We start from the raw sequence: 23868 nt of genomic DNA on the forward strand, positions 1-23868 counted from the left end.
GTCTACAGAGATATCCTTGTGTATTGGACCTGTGGAACAACAGGTCCCAGCTGTTCCAGTTCCGTTCCAGTTCCCAGCTGTTCCAGTTTCCAGCTACAACTACAAGTTCCAGCAACCACTCCAGCTCTCCTGCTACATTCAGTGTGCAAGTTCCTGTGTTCCAGTCTCCAGATCCCCTGTGTTCCTGGTTACCCTCCTGGATCCCCTGTGTTCCTGGTTACCTACCTGTTCCTCCGTGTTCCTGGTTACCTGCTTGTTACTCCGTGTTCCTGGTTATCCTACTACAGCTCCGTGGAACTACAAGCATCAGCAACTCCTGCATTCATTTACAGGCTTCACACCAATCTCCAACACAGGGTGCTTCAGCCTCAGCTGTAGAGACTCCATCTCCAGGTGCAGCTCATCACCTCACCTGTGAATCAGCTTGCAAGCTGCCTGTGCTTTCCCAATAGCACTGTGAACCCTGCATCAAGTCTTCTGCATCTGCTACCAGGTTTGCTACCAATATCACCACCTCTGCTGGCTCCACGTGTTAATCATCTCTGGTTCCCATACCAGCATATTGATCAACCATACTATCATACTGCTATTGCCATAGACTCTTACTGTTTTGCCAGAGAATCTCACTGTTTTGCCATAGACTCTCAGCTTCCACGCTGCACCATACCCATTGCATTTATTATTGTTTATTTCTCCAAAGTATTCCTGCTGCCATATTGTTTTACTTTTCATTCAATAAAACAACATCGCGCACTTGCGCAGGAATCCAATCCAGTTTCCTCACTTCTTCCATCCTACCTCCACTGACCCACTAGCGCCCCCTCCGGGGACACAAACCAGACCGAACCTGACACAGACACTGCACCTTAGCTGGAGGAAGTGGTACACATTCCGTGTGTGTCTCCACCATCCACCAGAATGTCAAACTCATGATATTAGGTGCAAAGATTTCTGATTTGACATCAAAGGAAGAGATCCCATTGACATCATATAAGGATTGTTTGGCGATGAAAATTTGCAATCCTCCTCAGCCAGCATGCTACCATAATGAGTGTAATGAATGTGAAGATGCCAACCACCTCAAACATTTTAAGGAACAGTTGATGCAGTTAATGGATGACAGCATGATGGGTAATATTTCTTTCAAACAATGGGTCTCTGTTGACCGGTCTAATCTTGAGACCGTTACTCATTCATCTGATGACTTTCTGGACGCTTTCTGTGACAAGTTACAAATACTGCTGCGCCATTCCTTCATTGCCAGACAACAGTCGTCTTTTCAAGAAGACCTTAAATTAAGTTTGCAACCAGGGGAGTTTTTGGTAATCTGCAACTTTGCAGAGAACTATTCGTTTGTACTGCAAGATAAAGTGCAAGGTTTCCACTGGAATAACGCACAAGCAACTCTTCATCCTTGTGTAGCATACTTCATAGATGAGGCAGGGAGTCTAAAGCATGTCAGCTTTGTTATTATATCAGACTGCCTTCACCATGATACTGTTGCAGTTCATTTATTCCAGGGGTTACTCATACATTTTCTTAAGGAAAAGTATCCTATCGTTACAAAGATCATTTATTTCACAGTTGGAGCTGCCTCTCGGTATAAAAATCTAAAGAATTGCATTAATCTTTGCAGAGCAAGACTTTGGAATTCCAGCCAAGTGGCACTTTTCAGCCACCTCCCATGGAAAAGGGGCATGTGATGGAGTTGGTGGCACTGTGAAAAGATTAGCTGCACGAGCCAGCCTGCAAAGGCCGTACGATCAACAAATAGTGACACCTCGACAATTGTTTGATTGGGCCGTTGAGAATGTTCCAGCTGTCTTTTTCAGGTACGCCAGTTCAGCTGACCACGAGGCAGAAGAAAAGTTCCTGGAAGCTCGATTTGAGCACTCCCGCACAATTGCTGGAACCCAGAAACCACATTCCTTTATTCCCTTATCAACAACTACTCTGTCAACTAAAGTTTATTCCTACTCTTCATCTTCGAAAGTGGAACGAGTTTGTTTACTGGAGGACGAAGTAGAATTTAAAGACATTAAAGGATTTGTCACTTGTGTGTATGATGCAGAGTGGTGGGTAGCATGTGTTCTTGACGTAGATGAAAAGTACGAATTAGTAAAGGTCAGCTTTCTCCACCCACAAGGACAATCCCCATCATACAAATACCCAGGGAAACCCGACATTCTTCTAGTTCATCGTTGTGATATACTAACAACAGTAGACCCAATGAATACAACAGGACGTGTGTACACCATTACAGAAAGAGAAACTCTGTCTGCAACTTCAAAACTAAACTCATGGAAGGCATTAACAAAACCTGGTCTGTTATATATATTAAGGTTATATTGCTGTTTTTCAAAACCATTAAATGAAATATGGGAGAACTCATAAAAAAAAAATATCCCTATTTAAAAAAAATTGAGGTCAAAGATCACTTTTTTTAGTACTACCTTACTAAATTAAAATTGAAGTGAAAAGATCTAGTCATAAGCTTCAAAATTACACTAATTTAATCTCTGTGTCTTAATTAGAACTCAAGTTACAGGCAAACAAAAAGACCCCTGGGGCAGTAAAATTGCATATTTTGTTCATTTTTAAATGGCTCCACTTCAAAAAAAATATCCAACCTATAATGTTGAAATTTGGTGTAGATTAGTTTCTCGTCAGACCTAACAAGCACAGCAAATTTCATTGAAATCAGTGATGGTCATGAAAATGGCTGTGTTGATTTGATGTGGAGTGACCCAGTGTGTGGCATATTGTTATAGGGGCATTACTATGAGGAGGAAAAATGACAAATAATTTAAGGGGCATGAAAATAGGATTTTAATTACCTACCGGTAAATCCTTTTCTCGTAGTCCGTAGAGGATGCTGGGGTCCACATTAGTACCATGGGGTATAGACGGGTCCACTAGGAGCCACTGGCACTTTAAGAGTTTGAGAGTGTGGGCTGGCTCCTCCCTTTATGCCCCTCCTACCAGCCTCAGTCTAGAAACTGTGCCCGAGGAGACGGCATCCTCGAGAGAAGGATTATACACAGATAGTGGTGAGATTCATACCAGCTCACACATACAAGGCAAACCAAGCTAACTAGCTTGAAACATCAGCAACCGCTGAAACATTACTTACCAAGTAACAATGCAGTACTCAACTAAAAACAAAGTTGTACTGAACCAGATCACCACTGCAGGCAAACGAAGCGCTGGGCGGGCGCCCAGCATCCTCTATGGACTACGAGAAAAGGATTTACCGGTAGGTAATTAAAATCCTATTTTCTCTTACATCCTAGAGGATGCTGGGGTCCACATTAGTACCATGGGGATGTACCAAAGCTCCCAGAATGGGAGGGAGAGCGCGCAGGCACCTGCAGAACTGCTTGACCAAATTTTACGTCCTCAGAGGTCAAAGTATCGAACTTGTAGAACTTTGCAAACGTGTTCGACCCAGACCAAGTAGCCACTCGGCAGAGTTGTAAAGCTGAGACACCCTGGGCAGCCGCCCAGGAAGATCCCACCTTACGAGTATTGTGGGCCTTAACAGACGTAGGACATGGTAAGCCTGCCGTAGAATATGCACGCTGGATAGTGAATCTGATCCAGCGAGAGATCGTCTGCTTAGAAGCAGGACACCCAATTTTCTTGGGATCATACAGGGCAAACAGAGAGTCCAGTTTTCTGTGACGAGCAGTCCTCCACACATAGATTTTTAGAGCCCTTACAACATCTAAGGACTTTGATGAAATTGCGGAGTCAGTCGCAACTGGCACCACAATAGGTTGGTTGATATGAAATACCGACACAACCTTCGGAAGAAACTGCTGACTCGTCCTGAGCACAGCTCTGTCTTCGTGGAAGATCAAGTAGGGGCTTTTGCATGACAAAGTCCCCAACTAAAACACGTCTAGCAGAAGCTAAGGCCAACAAAGTGACAGCCCTCCACGTGAGAAACTTGACCTCAACCTCCTGTAGAGGCTCAAACCAGTTTGACTGAAGGAACTGTTAAGATCCCATGGCACGATAGGCGGTTCAAAGGGAGGTTGGATGTGCAGAACTCCCTTTAAAAATGTCTGAACCTCCAGGAGGGCAGCCAATTGTTTCTGGAAGAAAATGAATAGGGCCGAAATCTGGACCTTCACGGATCCTAACCTTAGGCCCATATCCACACCTGCTTGCAGGAAGAGGAGATACCGTCCCAGTTGAAACTCCACCGTATGAAACGTTTTGGACTCACACCAAGATACATATTTTTTCCAAATAAAATATTTAGACGTTAATCCATTCCTAACCTGCATCAGGGTAGTGATAACCTTGTTCGGAATGCCCTTCCGAGCTAGTAACTGGCGTTCAACCTCCATGCCGTCAAACGTAGCCATGGTAAGTCTTGATAGGCAAATGGCGTCTGCTGTAGCAGGTCCTCCCGAAGAGGAAGAGGCCTTGGCTTTTTCAGCAGTAGATCCAGAAGATCCGTGTGCCAAGTCCTTCTTGGCCAGTCTGGAGCAATGAGGGTCGCTTGAACTCTTGATCTCCTTATGAGCTTTAGAACTCTTGGAATGAGTGGAAGTGGTGGAAACATGTACACCGACTGGAATACAGACGGAGTCACTAGGGCGTCCACTGCTTGCGGGTCCCTCGACCTGGAACAATAGCGCCAAAGCTTCTTGTTGAGACGAGGCCATCATGTCTATATGGGGGTACACCCCAAAGATCTGTTATCTCCTTGAAACCTCCGGATGGATACCCCACTCCCCTGGATGGAGATCGTGTCTGCTGAGGAAGTCCGCTTCCCAGTTTCTACTCCCGGAATGAAGATTGCTGACAGCAGCAACGCGTGTTTTTCTGCCCAGAGGATGATTCTTGTTACCTCTGACATTGCAGCTCTGCTCTTCATTCCGCCCTGTCGGTTTTTGTAAGCCACTGTCGTTACATTGTCCGACTGCACTTGAATAGCCCGATTTCTTAGACGATGGGCCACTTGGAGAAGACTGTTGTAGACGGCTCTTAGTCCCAGAATGTTTATCGGTAGGCCGGCTTCCAGACTTGATCACCTTCCTTGGAAGTTTTACCCTTGGGTGACTGCGCTTCAGCCCCAGAGACTTGCATCCGTGGTCAGAAAGATCCAGTCCTGAATCCTGAACCTGCGGCCTTCCAGAAGATGAGGCGATTGTAGTCACCAGAGGAGTGAAATCCCGGCCTTTGGCAACAGATGTCTTCTCTGGTGCATGTGTAGATGAGATCCCGACCACTTGTCCAGGAGATCCAGCTGGAAGGATCGAGCATGAAACCTCCCGTACTGCAGAGCCTCGTAAGAGGCCACCATCTTCCCCAGAAGGCGAATGCACTGATGAACCGACACCCAGGCTGGCTTTAGGACATCCCGGACCATTGTTTGTATCACCAGCGCTTTTTCCTCTGGAAGAAACACCCTCTGCACTTCCGTGTCGAGGATCTTTCCCAGAAAGGACAACCTCCTGGTTGGCTCCAAATGTGATTTTGGAAGATTCAGGATCCAACCGTGTTCTCTGAGTAGAAGAGTTGTGAGAACAATGGACTGTAACAGCTTCTCCTTGGACGATGCCTTTATCAGCAGATTGTCCAGATATGGAATTATGTTCACCCCCTGTCTGCGGAGGAGAACCATCATCTCTGCCATCACCTTGGTGAATACCCATGGTGCTGTGGAAAGGCCGAATGGCAGTTCCTGGATTTGGAAATGACAGTCCAATAGTGCGAATCAGAGATAAGCTTGAGGCGGCGGCTAAATGGGAATGTGGAGGTACGCATCATTGATATCCAGGGATACCAGGAATTCCCCCTCTTCCAAACCTGATATCACCACCCTTAGAGACTCCATTTTGAACTTGAACTCCCTCAGGAAGGGGTTTAGCGATTTTAAATTCAGAATGGGTCTGACCGAACCATCCGGTTTCGGTACCATGAAAAGTTTCGAATAGTAACCTTTCTTTTGTATATGGTGTGGGACTGGTACAATAACCTGTGCCTCTACCAACTTCTGTATGGCTTCCTGTAGGATAGCCCTGTTTGCCAGCAAAAGCTGGCAAGCCTGATTTGAGGAATCGGTGAGGAGGGAGATATTGAAATTCCAGCCTGTACCCCTGGGACACAATATCCTGCACCCCAGGGATCCAGGCCGGACGACACCCAGATGTGACTGAAATGCCAGAGTCTCGCCCCCACCGGCCCCACTTCCAGGCCGCAGAACCCGCCTCAGTAGGTTTCTTGTATGTTGGCCAACCTTCCCTAAAGAAGGTGTTTGGCTTTTCTTGGCATGGCAGGCTGAAAGGACTGTAAAGAAAAGGGTTTCTTTGTGGCAGGTGCTGCTGAGGGAAGAAAAGGAGACTTACCCGCTGTAGCGTGGAAATCCACGCATCCAAGGCTTCCCCAAAGATAGCCTGACCTGTATAGGGTATGGTATCCACACCTCTCCTGGATTCCGCGTCAGCAGGCCACTGGCGCAGCCAAAGTCCCCTATGAGCTGAGGCAGACATGGAAGAAATTCCTGCAGCCATTGAACCCACGCCCTTCATGGATTCCACCATAAATCCTGCAGAATCCTGTTTTTTACGTAAAAACAATTCAACATCCCTTTAATCCATTGTATCAAAATCCTCAAGTAATGTGCCTGACCACTTTACTATAGCTTTGGAAATCCATGCACTAGCAATTGTGGGACGTAGTATCGCCCCTGAAGCCGTGTACATGGATTTGAGCGTAGTATCAATTTTGTGATCAGTCGGCTCTTTTAAGGCAGTAGATCCTGGAACAGGTAAAACCACCTTTTTTGAGAGTCTGGATACAGACGCGTCAACTATAGGCGGGTTTTCCCATTTTTTCCTATCTTTAAGGAAGAGGAAAGCCACCAGAACCCTTCTAGGCATTTGGAATTTTTTCTCTGGGTTTTCCCATGCTTTCTCAAATATAGCATTTCATTCCTATGACGCAGGGAAGGTTAGCGAGGCTTTCTTATTGTCAGTGAAGTAAACCTCAACCTGCTCAGGTGTTATATCCGCAATATTCAACACATCTCTAATGGCCTCTATCATCAACTGCACCCTTTTGTAAGAAATGCCGCTCCCGCAACACCATCACCTTCTGCCATGTCAGAATCGGTATCCGTGTCATCTTGCATAATCTGTGCAAGAGCATGTTTGTGGGAACATACCGTGGGGAACCCTGAGGTAACAGAACCGGACCAAACTGCCATAGAGTTTTGTAGAACCTGAGTTGCAGATTCATTCTGAGCAACCCTAGTAGAAATCTGAGAAATCATAGCTTTAACAGAGGCTAACCATTCAGGCTCCCTATGCTAAATCAGTGCAATCCTGATTACATAGACTGGGATCATCCTGAGAGGACATATCCTCTGCAGCATATGACACAGAGTCCCTGGACATAGCTTAATTGAGACCACAGACACTCCACATACGCACACTGTGGGGGACAGAGTTTCAACCCCAAGAATGGCAAGAGAGATGCAGAGATTGGAGCCAACCCACACACAGCGCTTCCAAGGTATAGGGAGACCCCACACCAGCGCTGACTGTGTCCCTTAATAGGTTACACAGTCTGTACACAGCCTCCCCCCCTCCCTTCTACAACCCCCTGGTACCGTAATAGATAGCTGGAGTTGTTGTGATGGGACAGCTCTCACTGACGGCGCTTCTGCAGGCAGGAAAATGGCGCTGAACGCTGCTGGGTCCGCTCTGAGTAGAAGCTCCGCCCCCTTAATGGTGCTGTCTTCCCGCTCTTCTGGAGATTATACTGGCCTGAGGAATTATGCTGGCAGCGATCCTGGGACCCTGACAGGCTTGGAGGTCAGTGTAGGGTGTAGTCGCTGACTCAGGGCGCCCCTCACAGCGCCGCACTATGTACCGCTGAGCCCCGGAGCGAAGTTAGTACTGCGCTCCATACCCTGTTGCCGCCATCATCACACCGGCTCCCCGCTTGCAAGGGTGGTCGGTGACTAACTCTCCACTCATCTTCTGGCTCTGTAAGGGGATGGTGGCATGCTGCCGGGGTGAGCGATCCCCTGTGGCGGGTAATGTTTAATCTCCTCAGGAGCTCAGTGTCCTGTCAGCAGAGACAGTGGCTCAGACCCCGCAGGGCGGACACTACCCCCCTCCTTAGTCCCACGATGCAGGGAGGCTGTTGCCAGCAACCTTCCTGTAAAATAATAAACTCTAAAAAATAACATTACAAGAAAAAAGAAATGACTGATTGCGCTATCTCTCCAGGTGCGTATATGAATAAAGACACGTTTAAATCACCTCTCTGGTTTTTATTTTAGTGCAAAGGTTATATCACACACGACAATATGTTAAAAAACTCAATATGCATGCATATTCATTAAGAGCTCATAAAAGCTATAATATTATTTCCCTGTTTGAACATCCAGTGCTCAGACCTGTTAGGAACAATTGTTAGTTCCACTGAAATAAGTGCAGCATAGCTTGTATTTCCACAGCATTGAATGGTGTTTTTCCAAATATGATGGAACTCAGTCCTTTATATATATATATATATATACACAGTTCTTATTCATCTACTGGGCATAGTCCGTAAACTGACAGTTTATTCACTGTAATAAGCCGCTTACCGCTGTGTCCGTGAATACAGACGTGCTGGGGAGATCCTCGCTGTGCACAGCGGCAATGTTTACTCTCCCTTTCCGTCTGTCCTCTGTAGTGGTAGCGGTCCTGGATGGTCTCTAACCCTCAGTGTGTTGGGGCCACTTGTATGTGGACGCTTGCAGAGAAGACTCTCTACCTGGCTGGCCGCGTCTCCTCTGATTGCGGTCCAGCTTAGGCGGCAGGTGTTTGAGGTCTCGCTGGTTGTCCTTAGCTCCCAATCCGGCAGGGTAGATCCCAAATTATGGTGTCGCTTGTCACTTGGCAGGGTGAACAGTAATTCACTAATGCGTTTCGCACACAGGTGCTTTTTCAAAGAGTTTGCAATCAGTCATTTCTTTTTTCTTGTGCAGTTCTTTGGTTAATGAGGAGGGAGGGCAAGTCAGTTCTCCACCTCATGATCAAGCTTTAGCTGTACGTACACAGGTACAGCTGGACAGAGATTGCAGCTTATAGTCTATTTTAAATTATAAATTAAAAATTAAGTAATATAACCAATTAACTAGTGCCTGGACTAGGGTTGTTTTTTCTGGTAAAAAATAACTGTACTAAGAAAACTCTGTAGAGCTCCCCTAGCTGTGACCGGCTCCTCGGGCATATTTTCTAAACGGAGTCTGATAGGAGGGGCATAGAGGGAGGAGCCAGACCACACTCTCAAACTCTTAAAGTGCCAGTGGCTTCTAGTGGACCAGTCTATACCCCATGGTACTAATGTGGACCCCAGCATCCTGTAGGACGTAAGAGAAATATAAATTGTGAGGACAGGAGAGGAGCATTGGTGTAACATCATACAGTGCCGCTATGTATGACGCTGAGCATTCTAAAGAGGCTGGGTTTAAGTTTGTCATTTACACCGAGCTGGGGCCGCAGGGCAGGACTGGCTATTACTAGAAACACAACAAGGAGGTTGAATGGTCCTTCTCATTAAGTTAGGCCAATTTGGAATGTAGGAGAGAGAGTAAACCTAGTACAATGAGTGCTACAATGTGTACTGGATGGATCAGTCTGTGATCACACTATTACATGTGTATCTGGGTAGCAGCAGAATAACGAGGACGGTCAGTAGCGGCTCAGTACTCAGGTGGGGCAGGGTTAGGAGGCTGTGTGCTGGAGGAGGCAGACAGCACACTGGTGTTGATGGAAGCACTGATTACAGCAGGAGCAGGTGGTAACTCTAGCAGCAGAATGATGAGTACTGGATGGATCAGCCTGTGATCACACTATTACATGTGTATCTGGGTAGCAGCTGAATAACAAGGACGGTCAGTAGCGGCTCAGTACTCAGATGGTGCAGGGTTAGGAGCATGTGTGCTGGAGGAGGCAGACAGCACACTGGTGTTGATGGAAGCGCTGATTACAGCAGGAGCAGGTGGTAACTCTAGCAGCAGAATGATGAGTACTGGATGGATCAGTCTGTGATCACACTATTACATGTGTATCTGGGTAGCAGCAGAATAACGAGGAATGTCAGTAGCGGCTCAGTACTCAGATGGTACATGGTTAGGAGGCTGCGTGCTGGAGGAGGCAGACAGCACACTGGTGTTGATGGAAGCGCTGATTACAGCAGGAGCAGGTGGTAACTCTAGCAGCAGAATGATGAGTACTGATGCAGGCTGAGCCCACATGAATGAGAGCACTCAGGTAAATTAATGGAGAGGTCGGAGGTCATTAGCCGGGATCTGCTTCTGCCACAGGGGACCAGGAGTCCTAGGAGACTTATTCTACTGGCAACGTACAGGTGACAATGAGCAGTTAAGTTTGGGAGCTCTAGCATTGGATTGGACATGTGAGCATTGGGACGCTGTGGATGGCTGGGAGCACTCAGCGGACCTTTGGCAAGATGGCGGCACCCTTGCTGTTCTGCACTGCAGCCACAGGAAAATCCTGACGTGACTGGTCAGCTGTTATGTGCAAGCCAGTGAATCAGCAGCACTGGTTGGGGTGAGAGGGTTTAGGTACTCGCTTTGTAACAAGAGAAACCTCTAATAGACACCAGGGCTCTACAGCTTAGGGGGGATGGAAGACTTAATGGTCACTCTGTGTTACATATATGCCTGTTACATGTGTTCTATGTGATGTGTATTATATTTATCCCTAGACAATACAGCTGTGAGGAGCGAGAGGTGTTATTACAAGTAGCACTCAGAATGGAAAAGGACAAGAATCACAAGACTGATTTGATAATAAATCTCACTCTGGAAATCATCTACCTGCTGACTGGGGAGGTGAGGGGATCTGGGAGCTTCACATTATCATCACTTATATCTATAGTACTAATACAGGGACATGACTGGGGAGGTGAGGGGATCTGAGAGCATCACAGTGATATCACTCATATCTATAGTAATAATACAGGGACATGACTGGGGAGGTGAGGGGATCTGGGAGTGTCACAGTGACATCACTTACACCTATAGTAATAAAACAGAGACATGACTGGGGAGGTGAGATGGTCTGGGAGCGTCACAGTGACATCACTTATATCTATAGTAATAATACAGGGACATGACCGGGGAGGTGAGGGGATCTGGGAGTGTCACAGTGACATCACTTATACCTATAGTAATAAAACAGAGACATGACTGGGGAGGTGAGATGGTCTGGGAGCGTCACAGTGACATCACTTATATCTATAGTAATAATACAGGGACGTGACTGGGGAGGTGAGGGGATCTGGGAGTGTCACAGTGACATCACTTATACCCATACTAATAATACTGGGACATGACTGGGGAGGTGAGGGGATCTGGTAGCGTCACAGTGACGTCACTTATGTCTGTAGTAATAATACAGGGACATGACTGGGGAGGTGAGGGGATCTGGGAGTGTCACAGTGACATCACTTATATCTATAGTAATAAAACAGGGACATGACTGGGGAGGTAATGGAATTGTGAAATGTATACGATAGTGTACTTTACAATCCACAGGGTTACACAGTAGTGAGGAAGACATCCAGTGAGTGTGAGACACCCATCAACCATCCATGTGTGTCAGGAGGACTGAGCAGGATCCAGAGCTCCATCATGGTGCCTCCACATCACTCACTGATACATGAGAGACACAATGACTAGAAGATCCTGAAACTCACCAACAAGATCATTCAGCTGCTGACTGGAGAGGTGACTGCTGGAAATGGGACATTATACAGTAACACCAGGGGACGTGTCTGGGTGATGACTGGAGAGGTGACTGCTGGGAATGGGACATTATACAGTAACACCAGGGGATGTGTCTGGGTGATGACTGGAGAGGTGACTGCTGGGAATGGGGCATTATACAGTAAGACCAGGCGATGTGTCTGGGTGATGACTGGAGAGGTGACTGCTGGGAATGAGGCATTATACAGTAACACGGGGTATGTGTCTGGGTGATGACTGGAGAGGTGACTGCTGGGAATGGGACATTATACAGTAACACCGGGGGGCGTGTCTGGGTGATGACTAGAGAGGTGACTGCTAAGAATGGGGCATTATACAGTAACACCAGGGGCGTGTCTGGGTGATGACTGGAGAGGTGACCGCTGGGAATGGTGCATTATACAGTAACACCAGGGGATGTGTCTGGGTGATGGCTGGAGAGGTGACTGCTGGGAATGCGACATTATACAGTAACACCAGGGGATGTGTCTGGGTGATGACTGGAGAGGTGACTGCTGGGAATGGGGCATTATACAGTAACACCAGGAGATATGTCTGGGTGATGATTGGAGAGGTGACTGCTGGGAATAGGACATTATACAGTAACACCAGGGGATGTGTCTGGGTGATGACTGGAGAGGTGACTGCTGAGAATGCGACATTATACAGTAACACCAGGGGATGTGTCTGGGTGATGACTGGAGAGGTGACTGCTGGGAATGCGACATTATACAGTAACGCCAGGGGATTTGTCTGGGTGATGACTGGAGAGGTGACTGCTGGGAATGGGGCATGATACAGTAACACCAGGAGATATGTCTGGGTGATGATTGGAGAGGTCACTGCTGGGAATAGGACATTATACAGTAACACCAGGGGATGTGTCTGGGTGATGACTGTATCGCTGTGTGTGTCAGGTTCCTATAAGGTATCAGGATGTCACTTTCTATCTCTCCATGCAGGAGGGGGAGTATATAGAGGAACACAGGGGTCTGTACAAGGACGTGATGATGGAGAATCACCGGCCCCTCACATCACTGGGTAAGAGGAGACTGTCATGTATTATACAGGGGAGAGCAGGTATGGGGCCCCCTATATACACACACCACCTGATAATCACATATATACACTGTACTCAGTAACTGTGTGTCTCCTACAGACGGGCCCAGTAACAGAGATACCCCAGAGAGATGTCCCCGTCCTCTGTATTCCCAGGATTGTACAGAGGAGAATCACAGGACCCCACAGGAGGATCAGGTAGGTGGGATTTAGGGTCTCGCCAATATACCAAAGTGACTGTCACTGGGCTGATACTGAGGTGGGAGAGAAGCAAATAAGAGCAAGTAGGTGACACCGTGCTGCAGTGCAGGGGGCAGATCTGGGAGGAGTGTGTCCAATCTCAAATCTGAATTACTCTGTAAGACTAGACCTGCCCAGTGTTTGTTGGGCTTCGTGTCAAAGCAGCCAGTATTTAACCTGCATGCAATGACAATAAATGTATGTGCCCCCTTGTAGTGCACCATGGTTTGTCCAAATGCAAAGTTATATAATGTGCAGAGCATCTGTGTGTCTCATACACTGATATTATACTGTTTCCTCTCCAGTAATAACATCAGGCATTACACTTTATATTCTCTGATCTATTTAGGGGGAACAGCTGACTGATATGAAGATAAATGATATAGACAGAGAAGAAGAGACGTATGTGACTGATATGAAGGCAGAAGATATAGAGGGAGAAGAGACGTATATGACTGATATTAAGATAAATGATACAGAGGGAGAAGAAGACACTTATGTGACTGATATGAAGATAAATGATACAGAGGGAGAAGAAGAGACGTATGTGACTGATATGAAGGCAGAAGATATAGAGGGAGAAGAAGAGACGTATGTGACTGATATGAAGGCAGAAGATATAGAGGGAGGAGAAGAGACTTATGTGACTGATATGAAGACAGAAGATATAGAGGGAGAAGAAGAGACGTATGTGACTGATATGAAGGCAGAAGATATAGAGGGAGAAGAAGAGACGTATGTGACTGATATGAAGGCAGAAGATATAGAGGGAGAAGAAGAGACGTATGTGACTGATATGAAGGCAGAAGATATAGAGGGAGAAGAAGAGACGTATGTGACTGATATGAAGGCAGTAGGTACGGATGGAGAAGAAGAGACGTATGTGAGGGGTGATCAGTAGTGTAAGGAGGAGGAAATCTCTACAGACATCAGCACAAGTGAGTAATAATCACTTTTTACAAATAAGAGTCACATATTCTCATTTCTCAGTAACTACAGCAATCTCTTATCCTACACCCTCCTCTGTCAGTACAAACTAATGAGGGAAATGTATCTATGGGGAACTCAGGAACTATCAGCCCCTATTATACTCCTGCATTTCCCCTCACATCATGTCACTGTTTATTACCAGCCCAGAGATCTGACCAGTCTCCTCCCCACACTCTCTGGTGTATCTCATACATCAGGAGCCATCAGCCCCTATTACACTCCTGCTCTCCCCTCACATCATGTCACTGTGTGTTACCAGCCCAGAGATACGACCAGTCTCCTCCCAACACACTCTGGTGTATCTCATACATCAGCCCCTATTATACTCCTACTCTCTCACCTCACATCATGTCACTGTGTGTCATCAGCCCAGAGATCTGACCGGTCTCCTCCCCACACTCTCTGGCGTATCTCATACATTAGGAGCCATTAACCCCTATTATACTCCTGCTCTCCCCCTCACATCATGTCACTGTGTGTTACCAGCCCAGAGATCTGACTAGTCTCCTCCCCACACTCTCTGGTTTATCTCATGCATCAGCCCCTATTATGCTACTGCTCTCCCCCTCACATCATGTCTCTGTGTGTTAGCAGCACAGAGATCTGACCAGTCTCCTCCCCACACTCTCTGGTGTATCTCATACATCAGGAGCCATCAGCCCCTCTTATACTCCTGCTCTCCCCCTCACATCATGTCACTGTGTTGCCAGCCCAGAGATCTGACCAGTTTACTCCCCACACTCTCTGGTGTATGTCATACATAGGAGCCATTAGCCCCTATTATACTCCTGCTCCCCCTCACATCATGTCACTGTGTGTCACCAGCAGCCATACTGTGTGCTAGCAGTACCTCTGCCTATGGTATTACATGCTATATTATGTACGCTATGGATGTGTATTATTTGTGGCATGGTGCGGCTACTTGCTGGGGCACAGGCTCGGGGTTCCTCATGCCACGTGACACAATGCTTAGGAAATATCTGGCGCAGCCCCTGTCATGTATCCACATGCTCCTGTAACAGCCGGCCTCAGGGAATTGGCTAATGAGCGGCTCCTGTTACTGAGTTGGCAGCATCTGAGTCTTGCTACCGTCGCCTTAGGTACATAATACATTTATTGAGCTTGTCTATGGGAACCTGCATTCAGAATCCTGCACCTTCCCTACTGATTACCTGTCCCCTGGCACTTGGATGACGGCCTTCTCTGGCTTCTGATCCATGGCCTTAAGGGCACACCAATGGTTAGTAATGGAAGTATCTTCAGGTGCGTTTACCTTCAGCATCCATTAATATATAATCCTGCAATCTCCAAGGTGGTAAAGGAGGAGTAGCGGGAAAAGGCGACCAGGACCATATCAGAGGGGTGGGATCAGACCATGAAATTGTTGTCTGTAGAAAAATTCAAGCGACCAAGTTCTGGGATACAATGTGATAAATATGAAGACTGACACAGGACATATTGGCCCTCATTCCGAGTTGTTCGCTCGCAAGGCGATTATAGCAGAGTTACACACGCTAAGCCGCCGCCTACTGGGAGTGAATCTAAACATCTTAAATGTGCGACCGATGTATTCGCAATATTGCGATCAAAACCGAGTTAGCAGTTTCTGAGTAACTCCAGACTTACTCTGCCTGTGCGATCAATTCAGTGCTTTTCGGTCCCGGCTGACGTCATAAACACACCCAGCGTTCGCCCAAGCACTCCCACCGTTTCTCCAGACACGCCTGCGTTTTTTCCGGAAACGGTAGCGTTTCCTGCCACACGCCCCTAAAACGCCGTACATCCGCCCAGTAACACCCATTTCCTGTCAATCACAATGCGTTCTCCGGAGCGACGAAAAAGCCGTGAGTAAAATTACTTTCTTCTTAGTAAAGTTACTTGACGCATGCGCAGTGCGAACATTACGCATGCGCACTAAGAGAATTCTCACTGCGATGCGATGAAAAATACCGAGCGAACAACTCGGAATGAGGGCCATTATAAAGGATAAACATTTATTTCTCTAAGTTATAAGAATGAAAACCTGCAAATAACAAGTTATACTCCGTTACAGTAATAGCAAGAACAAATTATTATACTCAGCTCTTATCTCAGATGTTATAAGATCTGTCCCAGATGATGGTCATCGATTATGTAGTTTATACAATATAGTTCAGTCACCCTCAGGATCCCTCTTTAATAACTCTGTCTGAATTTTAAACTGAGGTGGGTTTATAGAAGTCTGTATCCGCTGCAGACAGAACCAGCTTCAATCGGAACTATGCTGCAATAAAGAGAAATGTACTGGCGCTGGTTGATGTTTCTCCAATAAAACAAACGTGGATGAATTAAAATATGTAAACAATTTATTCACTAGACAGTATATGTACCATAACACTTAAAAGCATATAATTAGGCATAAATAAAAACTGAGAACCAAATAAAATAGCTGCTGGTGTGTGTCCACATGGGATCCCGGACTGAAGGATAAAGTTCCCTGGGGATTAATGATGTTTAGATACAGCTGGTGTTACCCATGGCGATGGAGTCCTCCAGGTGCTTGGAAATGAACAGCAGGCAAGCTGTGATAATTAGGCAAAAGCTGGGTCTCTCCAATCAGTGCTGTAATAGTGCAGTTCCACAGAGAAAGTTCCAAAGGCAAGGAATAAATGGATTAAAAGTCCATATCTGGATCCTCATGAAGTGGAGTGCATGTGGTGATGGCAGCTTGAGAAACGTGTTAAGTGTTAACGCATTTCTCTTTTTTGCAGCATTGTTCTTGGGACTGACAATCCCTTACTGGCAGCAGTGACAGCGCGTCTGGTCCTTGCATTTCTATTTGGATCAATCGGAACTAACCTGCTATGTGTAAGTGTCTAGGCTTTATACCCTGCAAGGATACGCTAACATTGTCTTACCAGATATTACATTCAGGGTCTGTGATGCTGGGTGCAGTAGTCCTTCAGTATAACATAATTTATCTTATCCTGGACAACTGTCCCCTTTCACCTACTTATGAATCCAATACCCCAAATATCTTACTAGACAGTTTCCATCTCAGATACTGATAATAGGAACATATATCTATAATAATCAGCCAGCCTAAAGGCTTTGTACACTCCCCACTCACTATGGGGGTCATTCAGAGTTGATCATAGCTGTGCTAAATTTAGTAACTCAGACATGTGGGGGGACGCCCAGCACAGGGCTAGTCAGTGCCGCCCCCCCCGCAGAAATGCGGGGAGCGCGAAGCTTTTGGATCTCAGGAGTTACTCCCGGCCAGCGCATCTCCTGCGGCTGGCCGGGAGAACCTCTTCGCTGCCCCGGGTTGCAACGACTGCGTGTGACGGCATGCAGCTGCCGCGGCCTGCCCCCCCAATGGTCCGGCCCCGCCTGCGTTGGCTGGACCGTGCCCCCCCTAAACGGCGGCTTGACGCCACCATCCAGCCCCCTCCCGCCCAGCGACCGCCTCGGCCTCGGAGGCGATCGCTAGGCTATGACGGCCTTTGGCCGTCTGGCATGCGCCGGCGCACTGCTGCGCATGTGCAGTTTTGACCCGATCGCTGCGCTGCGACAAAGTGCACACTAGGTCAAAGGTGAAAGACAGCTGTGGATCTATATTTTTAATTGGTGCCTAAAGCACTAATCCTAACTAAAAGTTCATATATAAAGCAATGAGGTCATACATATACAAAATGGAGTTACACATGGACAAAATGGCATCTAAAAAGTAGTTAAAAATATCACCCCCTACAGAAATATATCAATGTGAGGGATCAATTGTAACGACCTAGAAGAAGGTATATTCTCTAATATGAGCTGTGTACAGCAGAGTAATAAGTGTAATCACGCACACCTGGATGTCTAATTCTCCGAGTATGATAGAGGTCAGATTCAGCTAATAAAGGGAGGGTGAGGAAGCTGAGGAACGGGCGACATCACTGGTCTGTTCATCAGTAGTGGAGGATCTATCAAGATGAGGGTCTGGAGCAAGAGTGACATCTCCCAAAAGGAGCAGTGCACCCCCCCCCCCCCCAATAAATGTTATTCAGCACCACAATTGTCAGTGATACATTACAATGTGTACATTACATTGATACATGTATATGGCAGAAAACAGGCATCCACAGGGCACAGTAAAGCAAGTACAGGAGATAGGATACAGTGCAATAAAGGAATCTATAAGGTTAGTCATCTGTTTCCCAGAGTAGATAGGATTAACCTTTTTGGAGGCACGGTTATCTGGAAACAGCAGTAGTATGCTGTCTGGAGGTTACATCAAGATGACTGTTCAAAATGACATTCTTAGTCGGGGTGACGGGAGTATACGAGCCACAATTTCAAGGAAACCTGATGTAATGCAACTTAAATAACACAGTAATGACTGAGAAATTCCACTAGAGGTCAGCGTGACCACAGAAGTGAAGTACTCAGCACAGAGAGACACACGTGGTAAAATATAATCGTGAATAAATCCACAATATACTGCGAGGTTGTAATAAATTACGGTGTAATGAGCTGTACTCAGATGATTCTTGATACTGGGCTCTGCATGTAGACTGAGAGGAAGTAGAATATAGTTGTACCATATTAATAGGTAGTTTCACCTCCAGGAAAACGCTTCAATTTAGTGTAGTGACCCCGGTCCAGCCGTCAGGACCCTTATTTAGCAGCTTAGATCAATTTCAAACCTTATTAAAGACAGATGCAGAAGGCAAAGCATGCGATGGCGGGCGCTAGGATCCAAAATGGCAGCCACCTCACTTCCCAATATCACCACCGGGGACTGTGGGGAGCCCGTTCTGTCCCAGCCGTAGTAGGAGCTGCGCACCCGTATGTGCGGGACAGTGACCTCCCGCCTGAGGCAAAAGCGCCTCCAAGTCAGGTGTCCGGAGCGTGCAGGAGAGACTGGTCGCAACCAGCCCCGGATTACAGCCCGCGGCTTTACTAGGCCACTATGGGGAATGGTGCCTGGCACAAGCAGAGGTCTGCGGCTATAGGACAGGAGGAGGGCTGGGACTTAATAGAGTGGATCTTGGTCCCAGCGGTGGCTGAGAGCTATCAGGTAGGGTAGATAAGAAGCCACTTAGTGAGGAGAGCTCCAGAAAGCACGTCTGGATGGACTCAGGCCACGCCCCTCTTATTTTATATACCTTCAGGGTTGACAGGTGTGGTACATCCCTGCAAATGCAGATCCAATCTCTTTCTCATCAGACTCTGCTATCTTCCCTGCACTCTCACTCAGATATTCACTGCTTTCAGTAGCACACATATGAGAAGCAGAAGTATGGAGGCAGCTCTATAGATCCTGATATGTAATTCTCTGTATCATACTTACCGTACACACATCTTCCTTATTACTACTGAGTGTATAGAGGTAAAACACTGATGATGGGGGTGTAACAGTGGATTATAACCTGGTAGATGATGATTGCAGGGTATTATATGGTGTATTGCATGTAAAGTACCTTGTTCCACACCTACTCTGTTATAGCAATATACCCTATATAAGGGTAAGTAACACATGTACAGGCTTACCCGCGTATGAGCACACACATAAAGGAATGCTACCTTACCAATGGTTCCAGGAGTAACATTAGGAGACATTTCTCTGATCTATCAGCTCATATGACTGATGTTATTGTTCATCTAGAATCTCCAATTCATACGATATGTTCCCCATCCATTGTTCTACATTGGTGCTGACATAGGACTTGGAGAGTGACTACATCTCCATTTATACTTCATGGTTAGTTACCAGTACAAGAGAGAGATATATCTAAGTCTTATTATAATATTATATTTGTTATTGTGAGTGTTCTCAGGAGGGTGGACACAGTGATAGCCTGAGACACAATATTATAAAGCCTTCATTAAAAGTTATGTTTTAATATACACACACATTTACAATTAAGTGTCCCAGAGAGACGTCTTCTCCTATTCTTTGCAAGATTAATATTGTTGCCGAAAATTTCACTTTTCCATAATGTATTTTATTTCCAGCAGATGGACACACAAGCATGAATATCTCAGAGGGACATCTAATGGTATCCCCAGATTGTGACATAAAAGATAATGACAGTATACAGGATTCTCCAGGAGCTAACCCCATTACCCCAATTGTACATCCAGCTCTATCAGCTGATCCCTCTGATCCTGGGAAATGTTCTCCTGATCACTCTGATATTGGTGCATCTGTTACAGCTCTGACAGTAGATACAGTGTTTCCCTGTTCTATAGATGCCAAATGTTTTACACAGAACACAAACCTTATTACCCATCAACCAGCTAAGGCAGGTGGGAGGCCATTTCCATGTTCTGAGTGTGGGAAATGTTTTACCTGTAAATCACATCTTGTTATACATCAGAGAAGTCACACAGGTGAGAATCCATTTACATGTTCTGAGTGTGAGAAATGTTTTGCACATAAATCAAATCTTGTTACACATCAGAGAAGTCACACAGGTGAGACTCCATTTCCATGTTCTAAGTGTGGGAAATGTTTTGCATACAAATCAAATCTTGTTACACATCAGAGAATTCACACAGGTGAGAAGCCATTTCCATGTTCTGAGTGTGGGAAATGTTTTGCATACAAATCAAATCTTGTTACACATCAGAGAACTCACACAGGTCGAGAATCCATTTACATGTTCTGAGTGTGGGAAATGTTTTGCACACAAATCAGATCTCGTTAAACATCAGAGAATTCACACATGTGAGAAGCCATTTTCTTGCTCTGAGTGTGGGAAATGTTTTTTACAGAAATCACAACTTGTTACACATCAGAGAATTCACACAGGTGAGAGGCCATTTTCTTGCTCTGAGTGTGGGAAATGTTTTACACATAAATTACATCTTGTTACACATCAGAGAAGTCACACAGGTGAGAGGCCATTTTCTTGCTCTGAGTGTGGGAAATGTTATGCAGACAAATCAGCTTTTGTTACACATCTGAGAATTCACACAGGTGAGAAGCCATTTTCTTGCTCTGAGTGTGGGAAATGTTTTTCACAGAAATCACAAGTTGTTAGACATCAGAAGTCACACAGGTGAGAAGCCATTTTCTTACTCTGCGTGTGGGAAATGTTTTTCACAGAAATCACAACTTGTTAAACAGCAAAGTCACACAGGTGAGAGAGGCCATTTCTTTGTTCTGAGAAATAAGCTCAGGTGAGGAACCATTTTATTTTTCTGGAGTATACTTATCATTGCCATGTAACGTTCTTCAATGTTCTTATCCTATCTCCCATGCTTTTTGCAATATATATATATATATATATATATATGCTATCGCAGGGTGAAACTATCAGACCTCATGTCCTCGTTTACCACTGCTAAGCCAATAACCTGTCTTTTGCTGTAGGTACTGCGAACCGAATACTAATCCTATATGTCCAGCTGAGCTCCAGGTGTGGGTGATGCCAGTTGGCTGTGACTCAGTCTGGTGAAACAGATCCATATAATAGAAGCTCACCAACAAAGGGCAGGGCTACAGCTCAGCTTTGCCTACCACCCAGACTTACACTTGGGGGTTCTGAGTTACAAAATGCTGATCCTGTGTGGAATCTTGGTGTCCTGGATGGTGGAGTGACAGACATCAGGTATCAGCCACAATCAGGTCCTCATCTGAGGAACATAGCCAGACTCCAGCACTTATTTCCTTCAGAAGAACTACATACAGTCATGCATGCATTTGTATCATCACACATAGAACACTGTAATGCCCTCTACCTGGGTCTCCCAGCAAAAGAATTGCACCTCTTGTAGCTTGTACAGAATGCAGCAGCCAGGCTGTTACCTAATCAGCCCGTTCCTGCCACATAACACCCATTCTCTGCTCCCTCCACCGGCTGCCTGTAAGATGGTGACTATTACATAATCTGCTTACTGACTCTCCCAGCCTTATGTGACCAGGGTCCAAGGTACCAGAAGCAGCTTCTGCCTCCTTACTTCCCAGCTTACTTTCTTCCATCTGCAGATGAAACACTGTTGCCAGCAGTACCAAGAAACCCCAAACAGTGCTGAGATGTCAGGGGGGAGACAGGGTGCGTGGCACTAGTGCTGTAGTGGGGGCTGCCGGTGGCACTGTAGGTAATATTGTCCACAAGCATCACTGAGGTGGCAGAGGGAAGAAGGACACGGTGGTGGCAGTAGTAGGTACTGCAGGAGGCAGTGTCTGTGCGAGCAATCTTGTCCTCAAGCAGCACTAAGGTGTCAGAGGTGGAGATAGGACGAGTGGCAGTAGTGGGAGGAGGCAGGGTGGGTAACAGTAGTGGGGAGAGACAGGATGGGTGGCAGTAGTGGGAGGAGACAGGGTGGGTAACAGTAGTGGGGAGAGACCGGATGGATAGCAGTAGTGGGAGGAGACAGGGTGGGTGGCAGTAGTGGGAGGAGACAGGGTGGGTAACAGTAGTGGGGAGAGACAGGATGGGTAGCAGTAGTCGGGGAATGCAGGATGGGTGGCAGTAGTGGGGGAGACAGGGTGGGTAGCAATAGGGGGTAGACAGTGGGTGGCAGTAGTGGGTTGGAGACATGGTGGGTGGCAGTAATGGAGAGAGACAGGATGGGTGGCAGTAGTGGGAGGAGACAGGGTGGGTAACAGTAGTGGGGAGAGACAGGATGGGTAGTAGTGGGGGAAGGTAGGATGGGTGGCAGTAGTGGGGGGAGACAGGGTGGGTGGCAGTAGTGAGGGGAGACAGGGTGGGTAGCAATAGGGGGTAGACAGTGGGTGGCAGTAGTGGGTTGGAGACAGGGTGGGTGGCAGTAATGGGGAGAGACAGGATGGGTGGCAGTAGTGGGGGAAGACAGGGTGGGTGGCAGTGGTGGGGGAGACAGGGTGGGTGGCAGTAGTGGGGAGAGACAGGATGGGTGGCAGAAGTGGGGAGAGACAGGGTGGGTGGCAGTAGTGGGGAGAGACAGGATGGGTGGCAGAAGTGGGGAGAGACAGGATGGGTGGCAGTAGTGGGGGAGACAGGGTGGGTGGCAGTAGTGGGGAGAGACAGGATGGGTGGCAGAAGTGGGGAGAGACAGGGTGGGTGGCAGTAGTGGGGGGAGACAGGGCGGATGGCTGCAGTGCAGTACCAGGGGCTGCTGGAGGCAGTAAAGAGGTGTATGGGTCCCGCACAGAACCAGTTGATAATTAGACTTAATGATTATCCCTTGTATGTGATAATTTATTGTTATTTGCTGTGTCAGCCTTTATGTGTGTTCTGTATAATAATCCTGAAAGTAGTGGTGCTACCGATCTCATATCATATGAATTAACCTGGAAGAGATGAGATATGAGGTGCACTCTGGAAGCTTATAGGGGGTTAATGAGAGATGAACGCAGATGTGAAATCACGCAGCCCCCGGAAAACAGGGGCGGCTCGCCCCACATTAACCCCTCAGTGATGCGACCACAATGTGTGTGCGTGGCTGTGGCACATGTGCGTTTTGCCACCACCAGCAAACTGCTGCGGGCCGCTATTGCAGCTGGGTCTGAATGACCCCCCTAAGGCTTTTGGCTCCTGATATGTATGTTTTACTTTCCTGCAATACTAAAACATAACTTGAATTGTTTCTGTGCTTTAAAGGATATTTTATCCATGTTGTGCAGAGTAAAGTATTTTTTAAGATTAAACTGTATATGGACAAAAATATGTGTATTAAAAGATATGAAATAAAGTCGTTTAAAAACAAAAGATTTTTGTGTATTATCTTAATATCAGATCATTGTCGCTATGGTGACAGTGACAATTTCCTGTTAATGTGTCACTTGTAGTGTTACTTTTGTGTCCACAATATCAGTGTTGCTGTGTATAAATATC

General features: G+C 46.6%; 1 protein-coding gene and 1 pseudogene across 1 annotated transcript in view; one reads left to right on the plus strand and one right to left on the minus strand.

The window, feature by feature from the left end:
* Nucleotides 1-23868, minus strand: part of LOC135057020 (zinc finger protein 585A-like) — a 305581-nt gene that overhangs the window by 70759 nt on the left and 210954 nt on the right. The window lies entirely within an intron of this gene.
* Nucleotides 13948-22294, plus strand: LOC135057013 (gastrula zinc finger protein XlCGF17.1-like; annotated as a pseudogene).

This window comes from Pseudophryne corroboree, chromosome 3 (assembly GCF_028390025.1).
Source record: "Pseudophryne corroboree isolate aPseCor3 chromosome 3, aPseCor3.hap2, whole genome shotgun sequence".
Lineage (NCBI taxonomy): Eukaryota > Metazoa > Chordata > Amphibia > Anura > Myobatrachidae > Pseudophryne > Pseudophryne corroboree.